The 17,614-nt window shown below is 43.7% G+C and overlaps 1 protein-coding gene across 1 annotated transcript in view; it reads right to left on the reverse strand.

Annotated features, from left to right (window-relative positions):
• The window catches only part of LOC147033544 (uncharacterized), a 69,992-nt gene extending 65,668 nt beyond the window's left edge, over positions 1–4,324 (reverse strand). The window contains exon 1 of the mRNA XM_085855843.1: positions 4,301–4,324. The gene's annotated coding sequence lies outside the window, so the exon portion shown is untranslated. The remainder of the gene's footprint in view (positions 1–4,300) is intronic.
• Between the last annotated feature and the right edge of the window lie 13,290 nt (positions 4,325–17,614).

The following is a 17,614-nucleotide window of genomic DNA, read 5'->3' on the forward strand; positions in this document are numbered from 1 at the left end:
GATGTCATTTAGATCCCTTATTTAGACCCCTTCGATATTTACACCCATTAGACCAGGGGTTCCCAACCTGGGATGCCCGCACCCCCTGGGGGTGTGAGATGGAATTTCAGGGGGTGCGACAAAGAGTGGCTTGTGTCCTTGAGTGACGAGTCACGAGTCATCACCCAGCAAGATAATAATCATTGTACATCATTATGCCTACACTGTTGGCATAAGATATTTGTGTTTGTTCATTTTTACGGGCGAGTGACTGGTTATTGTACACGCGGTGATGGGCTGGAAAACTGTTGCAGCATGTTACAAATTTATCTTAGCACGTTGACCACCATACATATTATTGGGGACTACCACTGGTGAACACTTTATTTATATAATTTAATCGTGAACATTATAAACTTTATGTTGATTGATGCTGGATCCATAATTCCTACTGTGCGTGAAGAAATTGTGGCTCATTTGGAAATGCTGTCAGAATCGTTTGATGGATATTTTGCTTATGGAAACTTGAAGATTTCAGAAGAATGGATCATGAATCCGTATTCCTATAATTTGGAGAAAATGTCAGATGATGAAGAGCTGAAGGAAGATCTTATTGATTTGTGGACAAACCAAACTCTTGAAATGCAATTTGAAAGCAAGACTTTGGAGGAGTTTTGGTGTGCAGCACTGGATATGTTCCAAGAGTTGGTGGAAAAGCACTCAGTGTCCTCATTCCATTTGCAACAACATACTTGTGTGAATGTGGATTCAGTTCTCTTTTGTAAATCATGACAACATCTAAGAATCGTCTGAATCCACAGGCAGACCTACGGATCGCAGTCAGCAAGAAAGTTCCACGTTTTGACAAAACATCACACAAACATCTAATATAGTCTTCTTGCAATATACAGACGACTTTTTTCAGCAAGTAATATGTGCAATCTCCAGCTATCCGGAGGTTGGATACTCTGCAAGTACATGATGTAACTGTCTGATATCAATTCCTTTTCTCATGCATTGGGGCGACGTATTTCAAGTCAGTGTGCATCTTTGCAGGTGAATCGAATCACCCAAATCATATTCAATTGGGATGCATGATGCATCAATCACAGTAAACATGTCATACCAAGCAGGATCTTTGGTGGAATTCACCACCTAGAGCTGTTGCAGTCTGTTTTACCATATATGCTTGCAAGTTCTCAATTATTATTATTATTATTATTATTATTCATTCATATGCAGCCTGTGGCTGCTTCGTTGCATCATTTTCTGTGGGTGCAGCTGCCGCCCCTGTTACTCGCCCCCTGTTACCAATACACTGAAACTCATTTTGCCAACCTCAGAAGGATGACAGGCTGAGTCAACCCTACTTGGTGTTCACTCAACCACCCAACAGGGTCTTGAACTCAAGAACTGAGGATCTTAAGCCAAGCACCTTGACCGTTAAGCCAACACCAGGCCTCGTTCTCAATAAATTTGATCGTCTTAAGCTTTTCTAATGCAAAATAAACATGCAAGTCGTTTACTACATATATATTAATTTCAGAAAACCAAACTCTAGTTTGTAGTTGTTGTTGAACCCCAGTAAAAGGTAGCTTTGGTTTACAACATACAATGTACCATACACAGTCACACATGCTGAGTCGAGTATGCAGACTGTACATGCCTCACAGGATATTCTGCAAAACATGATGACCCAAGTGTATTTATGCCTTGAAGTTCTACAACTGACGAAGCTCGATGTTGACCAGTGATAAGTTGAGATTTACAAAGCATGTGCTGACATGGGTCATGTGTACCAAGTGCAAGGTTCAAACACTCATCTTTTTGGAAATGTGTTGCAAGTGATTTACTCAGATTTGAAGACTTGCTCTTCAAAGTTACTCGTTTAAAACATTGGTATATTGGTTCGAACCACATGCAGGAATCGTGGATTGCTGGACCAAACTTCATAAACAGATTTGAAGAATGAATTAGGGACTGTTGTTTTCAGCAAACTTTTCGACTTTGAAATAACTTGTGAAGTGTCCAATTGATCATTTATCAAATTTTTTGAGCAGATATAATATCGAATAATATATTTACGTCGCCATGAGAATATGATGAATGTTGAGCAGCTCAACTCTGAACTTATGCAACTCATGATCATGTAAACACCATTTCATCAACACAAATGGAAGTATTTTCATCAAGACCTTCATGACTCGCAATCCCATCGAACCTGGAGTAAACTGAAAATAAGACCTCTTGTTGAATGTTACCAACGAATGTTACCAATGTTGAATGTTCCTCATCAACATAACTGTAAGGACGAGAAGGGCCACACAATGTCTGATCCACGAGAACATTATCGAGCCCAACACATTGTTGAAAAATCATGCTATATATCGGTTTAGCCCTATCTCTCAATGGTGAGAATCACTAATAAAAATTATTGTAGTCGGATCTGGATCTGGATTTGGATCTTCATCAAAATCTAATCAGTTCGCCCTTGTCACACATCAAACCTGCCCACCAAATTTTATCCGAATCCGTCCACAACTTTTTGAGATATCCTGCACACAAACAGACAGACAAACAAACAAACAAACAAGAAGACGTCATGTAGAGCACGATACTTTCAAAATCCATCAAAGAAATTTGACCTCAGAAATAATTGTTGGTTGAATACAATGACCAAATATTCAACTCCTCTTCAAATTTCAAGTTAATCGGACGAAAATTGACTATTTTATAAATTCGGCCTATTTTGTTCTTTTGACCGATGTTTAACTCAAAAATAATTGGTTGTTTAATTCAGTGACCTGATGTGCAAATCCTCTTAAAATTTCAAGTCAATGGGATGAAAATTGAGGATTTTAGAAATCCCACCTTATTTGTTGATTTTGGGCCAAGATGTTGACCTTTTGGTCCATGTAGACATCAAAAATAATTGGCTAGTTGAATTCATTGACCTGAAATGTAAATCCTCTAAATTTCAAGTCAATCGGATGAAAATTGAGGATTTTAGAAATCTCACCTTAGTTGTTGACCTTGGGCCAATGTTGACCTTAAAAATAATTAGCTGGTTGAATTCATTGACCTGAAATATAAATCCTCTTCAAATTTCAAGTCAATCGGATGAAAATTGAGGATTTTAGAAATCTCATCTAAGTTATTGACCTTTGTCCTATGTTGCCCTTTTGACCTTTTGACCTCAAAAGTTGTGGACGGTCATGTGGAACATGTCTTTCAATCCTGACAAATCTCATACTCTCACTATGTCTCTCCAAAAGCACCGTTTAGAAACCCCCAATCCACTTTCTTAACAATCCTCTGGAAGAAGTCCTTTCTTTCAAGCTTCTGGGTCTCACTATCTGCCATGACCTTTCCTGGGAGAGCCACATTTCAAACCTCGCCTCCAAAGCCAGTTGCCGACTGGGAATCCTCCGTCGTGCAAAGTCCTTCCTCGGCCCACCTGAGCTCCTGACCACAGACAAAGCTTTCATCCACAGCTTGATGGAGTATTGCTCTCCTCTCTGGGCAGGTGCTCCTGCCTGTCACCTTTCTCGGCTTCATGCTGTTGAAACCAAGGCGTTTAGGATCATTGGTATCTCCCATGATGAGGCTGAATCATTGGGCCTCTCACTCTCTCACCGTAGGCAGGTCGTTGGTCTTTCTGTCTTCTTCCATCTCCTCTCCAGTCTCGCCCCCCCTCCCCCTGCTCTGTCTGCGATTTGTCCCCACCATATTTCCGCAGGGCGCTCAAGGGCCGCAAACAACCCCCTTCTGGTCAAACTACCAAAATCACGAATCACTGCTCACCTTCGCTCTTTCATTCCTCTTTTTTCTGGCCTTTGGAATAAACTCCCACACTCTTCAATCCAATTCTTCCCTCCAGGCCTTCAAAACAGCAGTTCACAACCACCTAATATTGCCCCCCATCCAAAACCTCGATCTTTTCTACCCCAGTTAATCCACCCCAAACCTATCTCCTTCAAATTCCCTGCTTTCCTTCCTGAAAGTCCCCGTCATGTCCATCTTGTATTCCCCATGTTCCCTGCTCCATCCCTCTCCCTTGCACAGATCTCCTAATGTCTCTGTTCCCAACTGTTTTGTCCTTCCCTCTCCCGCCCCTCTTGTCTTATGATCCCCATGCTGTGCGTTGTGTGTTAGCTTTCATCCGACCCTTGACAATGTGTACAAAAAAAAAAGCCATCGGCTTCTTGCTTATGACAAACTCAACCATGTGTTGAGGATTCCTGAAGATCGTTTTAAAATTGTGACCTGCATGTGATTGACAAACAAACAAATAAACAAGCAGTCATAGGCTGGTACTTACGAAATCTTGAACTTGACCTCTGACCTTGTCTAATAAAAGGTGACTCCAGAGAAGGTAGCGACGCAAACCAGACGTTTCTACGATGATTCTGTACCAAACCATCAAAAATCGTAACGTCGACCGAAGCAAAAATCTCCATTTCTCCAAGCAATTATTTTATCAAAGTCACAAAACCGTAATATTCGGCCATCCACCAACAATCTTTACATAATCCGATGGCTTAGCGAGTCAGGTATGCGAGGATAACCTTTAATGAGATAAAAAAAAATGACTTTTAAACACCATTTTATCGAAAACACCGTCAGCGCGCTCACGCAAAACCTTTACGTGATCAACGCCGCCTCTGCTCGAGCGCACTGCACCACGTGATGACCCGTGACGCGCAAGTGAAATATTTTTTATACAATCTTAAAACGTCTCCAAAACATCCGATTTTTACCAGAATTTCGACAACCGAGTTTTAAGCGTCCTTAGCGATCGCAAAAACCGAAGACAATATGAAAATCGAAGTTAAAACGAACTCGCAACGTCGAGCGAAGCAAAAATCTCCATTTCTCCACGCAATTATTCAATATTATTTTATCAAAGTCACAAAACCGTAATATTCGGCCATCCACCAACAATCTTTACATAATCCGACGGCTCAGCGAGTCAGGCATGCGACGATAACCTTTATTGGGATAAAAAAAAATGACTTTTAAACAACATATTTATCAAAAACACCGTCAGCGCGCACACGGAAAACCTTAAAGTGACTCAACGACGCGTCTGCTCGAGCGCAATGCATCATGGGACGACCCGTGACGCGCGAATGAAATATTTTTATACAATTTTAAAACGTCTCCAAAACATCCGATTTTTTTTTACCAGAATTTCGACAACCGAGTTTTAAGCGTCCTAAGCAATTGCAAAAACCGAAGACAAAATTAAAATCGAAGTTAAAACGAACTCGTAACGTCGAGCGAAGCAAAAATACTCCATTTCTCCACATGAATTTACGGAGTTATGTTTGACCTCACCGTGACCTTGACCTTTGACCGATTTTGACCAAAATCTAATCAGCGCTACCCATCACCCTCCTGAATCACTTGGTATAATTTGACATTGGTAGCTTCTTTCGTTCTCGAGTTATCGTGCCTACAAACAAACAAACAGACAGTAATAAACAGACAGACAGTCAGACAGGCAGAATAACAAAATGGACTGACCAATATACTTGAAAAATCTTCGATTTTGCAAATGACAAAACAGACAAACAAATAGACAGACAGAAAGGGGTGAAAACATTACCTCTTTCCACCATTGGTGGCGAGGGTAAAAATGTTTTTATTCCAATTTCAATGTTTCCCAGTTTAAGATGCGCATACTAACAAACTGAAGCAACACAATTTTCATTTCATATTGAGTGACACCTTCCAATAACATGTGCCTAATATAACGTTGCAACGTTGATGGAACATCCACAAGAATATTTTGTTTGTTGATGCCATCATTTGTTTTGAGATTTCTTTTTTTTTTCATGGAAGCCGGTGCAGCATGATTGCCAATTTGTGCACAGCACTTGCACATGCGACTCTGTAGTTCTTCGAACAAGGTCATTATTGTCAAAGCATTTTCTTGCATTTCTGACATTGAACACTCGCAGTGACCTCATTTGGTGTGGGTGCCACCTTGCTGGTGACTCGCGGGTATACAGGCAACAACTGCAAGCAATGCAACTTTAAGCAGAATACTTCCTGCACCTAAAGTGCATTTTACTCCCTGAGAAAGTGTCGACATATCATCATAAAACGGTTGCAACATCCTGTCTGTCACGTAGCTACTTGTGTTTCGGGACAATGCCACTAAAAGGAGATGCCTCGCTGCCGACCTTTACTAACCTGTTCCATGATCTGGTTGTCGGCGACTAAACCGTCTCCCCCATCAGGTTTTCTGGTGAGGAGGGTGTTTGGATATGGACACCCAGCAGGATTAAAAACAAAACCTGTCTAAGGGTGGAGGAGCTCCTTGTGAGCCAACAGCCATGCATATTAAGTGCCCAACTTTGTCTGCGAACGTCTTCCTGCAGTTTGGTTAATTTTTTTTGGAGGTTGGTGGCAGGATTTGCACTCCGACCACCACAAAACACTTCATTCCGCAAAACTCACAAATGTAAAAAAAAAAATTGAAAATGCACTCCATGGGAGAACTTCCTGTGCAACTGCCCTCTTCAAGGCAACTAACGAGATGACGGGATTGGGGAAAAGCTTTCGGGACCCCTATTCCTTGATGATAGGAGGAAAACCACAGAGTAAACTTCCAGGGACAGTTTGCGGTGGTGTGTGGAAAAATGGTGCTGGGGTGTCGTCCAACAGACGGTGGTCTTGTTGGGTTAACCTGAGGTGGTCCCTTTGGGTTGGTGCCTGGAATGTCCTTTCACTAAGAGAGGATGATCACCTGTCTCTGTTATCATCTGAGCTCAAGTGTTGGAATGTAGGAATTGCAGCACTCTCTGGTGTTCAGAGACCGGATAGTGGGGAGATCATGGCACGCGGTTACACCTACTATTGGTCTGGTCACTCTGATGGTTACCATGCCCAAGGAGTTGCTGCAGCTGTGTCCAATAAGCTGACCCCAATGATAATTGAGGTAGCACTGGTCAACGAGCGTATAATGAGACGAAGGATTCATCACTCATTGGGTGTAGTTTCCCTAGTATCTGTATATACTCCGATTGAGGTGAGTGATCTCATCATGAAGCATGCGTTCGAAGCCGTGCTGGAGTCTGTAGTTGATCAGTGCCCCAGGAGAGATACTATTCTAGTCTTGGGGGATTTCAATGCATCGACTGGAACTGATAGGGATGGTTATGAGACGTGTGTTGGTCACCATGGGTCTGGAATTGTGAACCAGAATAGCACTAAGTTCCTTGACTTTGCAAGAAGTCATGGACTTAGAGTGGCTGGTTCATGGTTTCAGCACCCACAGGATCATCGCTGGACTTGATATTCCAATGATGGTGGTGTGGCAAAGGAGATTGACCATGTGCTCATTGATGGTCGCTGCAGGATGATCCAGAAATGCAGGGTCTACGGGAGAGTTCAGTTCCTCAATACCGACCATAGGATTGTTGTAGCAACTCTGAGGTTTCAGCTTAAATCTGTGAGAATGGTACCATCCCAGCCGAGGCTGGATGTTGGGAAGCTGCAGGAGGAGAGGGTCGCTGAGGAGATTTCAAACAGGCTGCGTGGAGATTTGGGGGGGTCTGGGTGCTTTTGGGAATCCTGAGAGTTGTGGAGTGCTTTCAAGACCACCATCCTTGATGTTGTCGGTGGATGTCTTTGAACTCAACGTAGGGTGAAGAAGAACTTTTTTTCTCTCAATAATCACTGGATACCATTAACCAGAATCGCAGGGCCAGGCTGAATGGCAGAGCTGAGCTGTTCAGAGAGCTGAGGCATAAAACTGTATGTGCACTTAGGGTGGACAAGGAGGCCTATGTGCGAGGAATCTGTGAGGGGTAGAGCATCACCTATGGTCAAGTGATTCTCATACTGCTTACAGGGGAATTTGCATCACCTGTGTTCACCTGTGGAATTTGCATCCTGCTTCCAGGGGAAACAGCATCACCTGTGGTCAAGTGATTCTCATCCGACTTACAGGGGAACTTGCACATTGCATTCCTCCAAGCCCATCCATCGGTGTGCTGCACTTTGAGAGGAGGCTGGTGCGTTCTTGACAGAGGAGTGCGAAGTGAAGGCTGGGGAGGATGTCGGAGAGATCAAGCTGCAGTGCCTTATTTGGGAATGTCAAGATATTTGACCTTGATTTTGCAGATGATGCAGTCATCTTTGCAGAGACTCTGGATATCCTTTTGGGGGCCCTCGAGGTGCTGAATGAGGAGTTGAAGCCGCTGGGATTAGGGGTTTCCTGGGTCAAAACTGAGATCCAGGCTTTCAATGACATCTTAGATGCTGCTGTCTTGTCTGTACCTGATTGTGATGGTTTGTTAAGGTCATGGAGAGATTCACTTACCTTGGCAGTGATATTCATGTCTCTGCTGGCTGTGAGCCAGAGGTCAATATATGTCTGGGTTGGGCCTGGGGAGTCTTGGATTCACTGGTTCATGGGGTGTGGCGTTAACGGTACCTGTGCAGGAGGACGAAAGTCCAAGTCTTCATGTCCTTGGTGCTTCCAGTTTTGCTCTACGGATGTGAGACTTACACTCTGACCAGTGATCTGAGATGGAGACTTAATTCCTTTGGCACCATGTCTCTTCAGAGAATCCTCGGCTGTCACTGGTTGGACTTTGTGTCCAACGAGCGGTTGCTGAGAGAGACTCAAATGAGATTTGTTTCCTGCATAGTCATTGAGCATCAGCTGCGGCTGTATGGACGTGTGGCTCGTTTCCCTGACGCTGAACCTGCTCACCAGATTCTCTCAGCGAGGGAGCTTCGTGAGTGGAGGAGGCCAATGGGCCGACCACATGCCTCGTGGTTGCAGCAGGTTGATCGGCATCTCAAGGAGATGGGGACGTGCCAGGCATATGCCTGGGGGATGTTCAGATGGAGGCCCCTGGAGTACCGGCAGAAAGTGGATGCAGCGACAGACGCAGATACGTGCTGCTCCAGTGCATGTTGCCATACCTGGCCTGATCTGAATTCGCACATTCCATGAATAGTGAATCCACAAATAATGGGGTCCGTCAATGTGCAGTTTATATTTTCTTGCTGTTGTTTTGGTCAAGTTTACTTTGAGGAGTGCACAAAGTGGATGTGGATGGGATTTGCGTTTTGGGATGCTTTCTAATTATCTTTTTGTTCTTTCTGAAATAGCCATTCTTTTCAGTCTATTCTCATTCAGGACATGTTCTCTGTTGTAGAAGGTACAGGATGATGAAAGAGCAGCTGCAAGACATGAAAATCAAGCTGCTCAGCTACCTGGAGCATCAAGAGATGGATCAACAGCAGAACCAGGCACAACAATGAATACTACATCAGTTTTTTGCCATTGAAGAGCAAGCTGCGACTTGTTGAGGAACAGCATAAGCAGCACGATGACAATAAAAATGTCCAGGAACACAAATCAAACGTGGAGGACAGTCAACACCACGACAACTCTCCAGGGCCTTGCGGCACTGCCCAGACGACCCAAATCAAGCAGGTTTCCATCATAGACTAGTAAAAATCACTCATTGCTTATAATCAATTTCTCTCTGTCTGTGTCTGGTTTCAAATTTGGATAAGTTTTAGAATCTTTTTCTAGAGCAATGCACGAAGCTTCAAGTGAAATCACCTCTTTGACAAACCCACCGACTCAGATAGCACAACTGAAATCTCAAGCTTTGTGAACCTCTCAACCTTCATCACTTAATTTGTCACTCAGACCTTGACTTCTGTTGTTTGTCAACCTCAGGACCCTCTCAGATAGTTTGGCACCTTGCAAAACGAAATGACCCCAAATAACTTTGACCATCTTCTTGAAATGACAATGGCTCTCACTCAACATCACGTACAGCCATTTGGAGAGCATGGTTGAGATTACTATCTGCCAAGCTATTGCCATGCCCAAATATTCACCGGCCGGTGCAAGATTAAGCCAACACCTCAACAAGGACAGAGAAGCTTGAAACACTGATGGAGGTCACATATTTGAACATCGTGGGCTCATAGTACACTGTCTTGAACTTTTTTCACATTCTTATAACTTTCTACCCACCATGTCACCACCCTGCTTTGTCTTTCGCAGATTAAAGTAGCAATGGGACACACACCCGAACGTTTCAGACCTGTCAGCAAATTTTGCTCAAATAGTGCGAGATGGAGTATTTCAAGAGTTTTGCTGGAAGCAGCATGTTCGAAATCAAGAGTGTAGAAGCCTCGTGATTGGTTAACTTGGGAACATGAGTGATAATTAATTGAAAAATTGTCCCAAAATGAGAATTTTGATCATGCTTTACTAACGTTGCCTTTGAACATTCGTTTTTATCCAGATGAATGAGGATGAACTGAGCGACTCAGCTTGGCTGAATCTTGTTTCTGTGTTCAGCTCACCTGAACTTCCTACAAAATCTCAGCTCACCTTAACCAGTTCACTGAACTATCTCCACATTACATCTCAGCTCACCTGAACCAGTTCACTGAACTATCTCCACATTACATGTCAGCTCACCTGAACCAGTTCGCTGAACTACCTCCACATTACATCTCAGCTCACCTTCATCAGTCAGCTGAGCTGAATGTAGTTATTGTCATCAGCTCACCTTCAATAGTGCTGAACCTCCTCCAAATTCTCAGCTCACCTTAATCAGTCAGCTGAGCTGAATTTAGTTTCTATCATGAGCTCACCTTAAGGAGTCTGCTGAACTTCCTCCAATACCTGAGCTCACCATCACTATTTAAATGAACTGCCTCCAGATTCCTTCTAACTTAACCTTAACCAACAACCCAGTGTTGTTGTTTTAGAGGAATGGTGCGATTCATCAACGTGTGCTCCGTCCTTCGGTTGGAGGTTAAATGGCCTGACGGCATCAATTGGTGGACGTCAAAGATCCCATGTTGTCCTTCATGAAGAGTCGGCGAGCTATCGCCAGCACCGTCAAAATTACAAATTCCTGTCCGAACTACTTAGTCGAATATCAGATCTGGCCAGCCAGTTGGTGAAAGACTTGGCCTAAAAACTTCGAACCCCACAACAATGTGAAAATACATGTGGCCGTTTCAGAAAGAAAAATAATTTCTTGTAATTCTCAAGAAAATAAAATCTTTTCAAAAATAATTTTAAAATCTGCTTACAAAGATTTATTCAGCACGAGCCATTTTCTTGTGTGAAGATTTTTTTTAACAAGCATCTGCATTTTTGAGGTGTGTCAGCAAACCAACAATACCCCACTTACCTCCAAGAGTGAACTATGGCATCAGTACCCCCATCCCTCCGGCAGGGGTCACTCTCGGTGGTTAAACCATTTTGCATGAATGCTCCACTGGTGAAAATTGTGACTCATTTCCCAAACCTCATCAGGGTTATTATTTCTGCTGAAGATTTTTTTTACCACATAACAGTGGACAGTGGGGGGAAACAACAATTGGGGACAATGACAAAACTGATTGTCACTTGAAGAAAGAATGGGTGAGGGGAAAAATGGGATAAAGAGGGGGGGGGACACGTGGTCAACAATCTGGATACAAGCTCAAACACTGCATGCAGAGGAAGGGAAGAAATGGAGATGAAACAGGTATTGAATGGGTTAATAACCTGGAAATGATTGGGTGGACTTGTGGAAGGTAAAGTCGGGAGGAAAAAAAAAAAAACATTAAAAGTATGAATGGGGGGTGACCTGAGGTGGTGGTTGTTGTCGTTGTTTCATATGCAGCCTGTGGCTGCTTGGCTGCATCATTTTCCTGGAGACGTGGTTGTGCCGCTGATGCAGTGCCCCCCATTACCAATAAGCTGGAGCTCATTTTGCCAACCTCAGAAGGATTGCAGACTGTCATCCCACCCGGTGTTGTGTCAATGGCACATCAGTGGCTTGAACTCAAGATCCTAAGATGTTAAGCCAGCACCAGGCTGAGATGGTGGTAAATCACCATCTTGAAGCCATGGAATTAAGGATGGGATTAAACAATGAGGGGAGGTGAGCAGTGCAACTGGATTTTGAGAGGTTCTGCAGAAGTGGGTTTCTGGCAGAAAGTATGTGCCATGCAGAAATCTGAGGGAAGGGGTAGATGGGAGAAGTATGAGAAGGGACGAGGGTGCATGACCGCAAAGGAGGGGGTAGAAGACAAGGAGACTACCGACATGTCTGCGCTTTGAAAGTAGTAGGCCCAGAAACTCAACTTCATCACGAGAGATACCAATTATTTTGAAGGCCTTGCTTTTCACAGCATGGTTTCCCCAAGAAATATCATGGCTCATAGTGAGGCCCAAACGTTTCAATGACTGAACTTCCTCGAGTTTATTAAAAGAAATACATGGGAGAGTTTGCAAGATGGTCCTTTTGGAGAGAGGTAGTCAGGATTGAAGGACACATTCCAAATTATTGACCAGCTTGTGGTTTTGTCAAGGTCTAAAGAGAAGGAAGAGTTTGATGCCTGTCTGGTGGATGAGGGATGTCACAGCAGAGGGTGGAGTCATCAGCAAATAGATAAGGAGGATTATCCAGAGAGTGAGAGATATCATTTATGAAGCTCAATAATAGGACAGGGCCCAGCAGCCGACATTGGGGTACTCCAGCCTTGACAGGGAGAAGAGATGGAAGGATCCCATTGAAAGCCACGCATTGGCTACGAGAGTAGAGGAAGTCTTTAAGCCATGTGTGGAGTTCACCTGAGATGCCATCGGCAGAGAGTTTGCAGAGAAATCCAGGATCCCAGACTGTGAAATGAAACAACAACAAATAGAGTTCCAACAATTGCAAAACGACAAAATAAATATATATATATATATAATATATAAAAAGAAATATCAACAAACATACACCAACAACTGGGAGAACAACAAAAGAGCAGGAAAGTCCAAAAATGAATTGGACTGAGTTGGGATCGACAAATAAGGCTCGTTGGAGGTCAGCTCAACTGGAATGGAGAATGAATGATGATAAATTCCCAAGATCAAGGGCACTACACCAATGGATTTAAGAAGATGGCGGGACTGAAATGGATGGACAAGTGTAGGTTCTGCAAAACAGAAACAGAAAGTACTAGTCATCTGCTTTCAGGAAACAAAAAGCTATTATCAGAACAACTTTACACACAATGGCACAACAAAGTATGCAATGTGATTTATTGGCATATCTGCAAAAAATTTCACTATCCAGGTTCCAGAAAACTCATTCAAACACAAACCAAGGGAAATCATTCAAAATAAGGACGTCATGCTCATGAATGACCTGATGATCCCATCAGGCGTGAACATAGAAAGCAGTCTTGCAACCGGACATCATTCTCAGGAACAAAAAGAAAAAGACAGAATTACTGATTGAGATATCAGTTGCCAGCAATTTTGGATTAAATAATGCAGAAATGGAGAGAATGACCAAATACATGGGATCTTATTCATTCACATGGGAACACAGGACAGAAACGGCTCCTTGTAATCGTATTCGTTCACATGGGAACACGGGACAGTCACGGCTCCATCTAATCTTGTTCATTCACATGGGAATATGGGACAGACACGGCTCTAATCTTTTTCATTCACATGGGAACACGAGGCAGTCACCACTCCATATAATCTTTCTCATTCACATGGGAACATAAGACAGTCATGGCTCTATCTAATCTTTTCATTCACTTGGGAACACAGGACAGTCATGGCTCTATCTAATCTTTTTCATTCACATGAGAACACAAGACAGTCACGACTCCATCTAATCTTTTTCACTCACATGGGAACACAGGACAGTCATGGCTCTATCTAATCATATTTATCCACCTGGGAACACGGGGCAGTCATGGCTCTATCTAATCTTTTTCACGCAGATGGGAACACAGGACAGTCATGGCTCTATCTGATCATATTTATACACCTGGGAACACGGGGCAGTCATGGCTCTATCTAATCAGGTTTATCCACATGGGAACACGGGACAGTAATGGCTCTATCTAATCTTTTTCACTCACATGGGAACACAGGACAGTCATGGCTCTATCTAATCATATTTATCCACCTGGGAACACGGGGCAGTCATGGCTCTATCTAATCAGGTTTATCTACATGGGAGCACGGGACAGTCATGGCTCCATCTAATCTTGTTCGTTTTTGTTCTCAGACCCAGCTTTCACCACAATGACATGTGGCCATGTGGGACATGAGCAAGAATGAGGGAGTTGAGTTGACAGAGGAGGCGAAATATATATAGTTTGTGCACAGGTTTTCACCACAGTGTGGTCATTATTGTTCTCTCGACAAAAGTGAGGCTCATGGAAGGGGAAGGTTTAACTGACGTTGAGGAAGTGGGGTAATGATTGGGCACAACCAGAAAGGGGATCACTTCCGGTTCTGGGTTTGGAGCGTTGACAGGTCTCCTTCGGGGCTCTCTGCTGATGATCTCAAAGTTAAGTTTCCAGTCGTTATCTGTCCCGTTTTAACTGTTTATTTTCTCACCGACATATTACTGTGTTTTCCTAGTTCGGTTTTGTTTCAAAAATCGTGCTATTTTGTGAGATTTTGTCGACCTTGTCTTACCGGGTGCTTAAGGCCTACACTTGAGGCTTGAGGCCTACCGGTTACCCTCGGTGTACGATCGTGTTTATTTGTTTTTTTACCCCATTACCTTCAATTTCTATCTTCCCCACTTTCCTAACGTCGCCAATCCCTCTCTCCTTACTAATCACTCTATTTCTTATCTTTTAAAAAAAAAACCCACCACCTTTCTCCTTGCACACTCACGAGTCTGGATTCTTCTTCTTCTTGTTCTTCTTCTTCATCTCCTCTTCTTCTTCTTCCTCGATTTTTTTCGACAACACTTCCATGACCTAATCTGTTGAAAACTCTCTCAAACATCTATCTATAATTCCAGCAATCTCTGTGTGTGTCTATCTGTCTGTCTGTATGTGTGTGTGTGTCTATCTGTCTGTCTGTATGTGTGTGTCTGCGACCACTGTTTCTCAACAACCACTCGTCCGATCTGATTAAAACTTGCCAGGAATATTGCTGGGGACCTGAGAATGTGCCTTTTCAAGGTTTGATATTAATCGGACAAGCGGTTCCCAAGTTATGCCCATTTATTTTTCAACCAATGACAGGACATGGTGCTATGACATTACTATTGACGTCACAATTCTTCTTCTTCTTCTTTTTTTTCATGATTGACAAAACAATTCTTCTTCTTCTTCGTTTGATATGACGTCACAATTGACACTGGGGACCTGAGTATGTGCCTTTTCAAAGTTTGATATCATTTTTCTTCATCCATTTCAGCTGTTTCCCAAGTGTTTCCCAAGGTTTGAAAGCTGTTTTTTTCCTAAGGTTTGAATTAATTGTTCAAATTATTAATTAATCCCAAGGTTTGAATTTTTGCCAAGGGAAACAGCTGTTTCCCAAGGTTTGAAAGTTGTTGTTTTTTGTTGTTTTTTTCATGTACGGCCATCCACGTATGGCCACGCACCTACGGGCACGCGAGAGCGAAGGAATGGCCTGTGTGGTTGTTGTTTCTGACACGCGGTTTGAAAGATTTTTTTTTGCACGTACGGCTACGCACGTAGGGCCATGCACGTACGGGCACGCACGTAGGGCCATGCACATATGGGCATGCACCTACGGGCATGCACATATGGGCCCGCGCTAGTTAATAATAATAATAAAAACAAAAACAATCTCTTTTAATGCTTCATCTTCCTCCCTTCACACGTGTGGTACTCTTTATTATCTCGTAATGCACTACTCTTCTGCTATTTAGCCAGACTGCTCTCAATTCGACCTCTCCTTCATACCTGCCTGAAAAATCCAACTGTTACAGCGTTTCTTCGCTCCATTCTCTGAATTCGCCTTTATTGCATCCATCAAGAATTGTGTTAAATCGCATCTCTGACCTAAAACTTTTAAAAACCCCAGTTTGCGATGAATGTTCACTTTCCATGAACCATTCTTTTTTTACAACTTCAGTGCCAACTCACCCCTCTCACCCCTCACTCTCAAAGCAACCATCCCACTCTTCTCCCTCCAAGCCTACCTCTCACCTCTCTCAAAAACTCCCCCCTCACCTTTCTCCCACCATTCATCCCCCGCACTCATCCTTCTCAAAGTTGCCCCCCACTCTCATCCACAAAGCTGCCTCCTTCCACTGCCCTCTAAACTCCATCTCTTCACTCCACCTCCTGAAATCCTCAACTGCCTTCTTCCCCCTCTCTTATCCCCCTCTCCCCCAGCACCACAGAGCCTTTTCTCCTCCTCATCCCGCCCCTCCCCTAGCTATTCTGCAATCCCCCACACTCTTTCAACAACCCTCCTTGTTACCTTACCTTACCTCCCCCCTCATCCCTTGTCCGACCCTTCCCCCCCCACCACCCCCTCCACCCAAAGCCTCCTTCCCTACCTCTTCATTAAAAGTGTCGACCTCAAATATCCGGGGCCTTCGGTCAAACCTTTCACATCTTTCCATACAGGTTGCCACTGACAAACCAGACATAATCTGCCTAACAGAAACTTTCCTCCCCAAAGACGTGTCTGACTCCCAAGTATCTCTCCCTAGTTACTCCCTCCTCCGGTTTGACCGACCTGAGCCTCGTCCTGGTGGAGGAGTTTCTCTCTTCATCAAAGACGATTCCTCACTCTCCATTCACTGTCCTCACTCCTCCACACCCACAGGAATACCTCTGTCTATGGCAAGCCCTCCACTCCCACCTCATGTCTATATGTGTACTGTACCGTCCACCAAACAGTGATGAGTCCATCTACACCGCACTATCCGAAAACATGGACCAACTTCTATCTTCTCATCCAAACTCTCTCTTCCTCATCTGTGGTGACTTAAATTGTCATCATGCCAGTAGGCTAGGTGTGGGTACCTCACTCACCTGTCATGGCACCTCAGCAAAAGTTTTCTGCGACTCATTGGGACTGACTCAATCGGTCAACTTCCTGACAGGGATCTCAACCAATGGTACTCCATCTCTTCTGGATCTGATTTTGACAAATTTCCCTAACAATATCTGCTGCTCTTCCTTCGCTCCAATCGGTTCTTCTGACCACGTTCTTGTCAAAGTGGACATCTCTCTGGCTATTATCAGAGAACCACCTCACCACCGTCGAGTCTGGTATTTCACTCAAGCCAACTGGCAGGGTCTCCAAGCAGCCATCAAACTTATAGACTGGTCTCCTATCGCTACTTTCTCCAACATAAACTCATCCTGGGAATTCTTTCAATGAAACTTGCTCTCCTCATGCACAGATTTATCCCCCCCCCTTGTCTTCAGTTGTCCTACCCTTCCTCCCGCCCTTAGTTCACTGAAGCTTCTGGTGAAGCAGTTGTCCTGAAACAACTTGCCTTTGCCTCATAGAAAGCAAACCCAACTGAGGGAAATCTCAGTTCCTTCCATAAAGCTCGGAACAAGTGTGTATCTACCCTCAGGAGAGCCAGAAAACAACATATTTCTCATCTCAAGTCTGAACTCTCAAACCTTTCTCCCTCCTCAAAACCCTGGTGACGTCTAATCAAATCTCTTTCTGGTGTATGTTCCCCCTCCATCCCCTCCCTTACCTCAAATGGCCGTACTGCTGATACCGCACATGAAAAAGCTGAATGCCTAAACTCGGTGTTTGCAGCTCAATCTTGTGTCCAAAACCCATCACTTTCTCTACCCACCTTACCCAGTCGCACCCAACTGTCCCTGGACT

The sequence above is a fragment of the Eptatretus burgeri genome, chromosome 2 (assembly GCF_056783735.1).
Source record: "Eptatretus burgeri isolate ZD-2024b chromosome 2, Ebu_testis_v1, whole genome shotgun sequence".
NCBI lineage: Eukaryota > Metazoa > Chordata > Myxini > Myxiniformes > Myxinidae > Eptatretus > Eptatretus burgeri.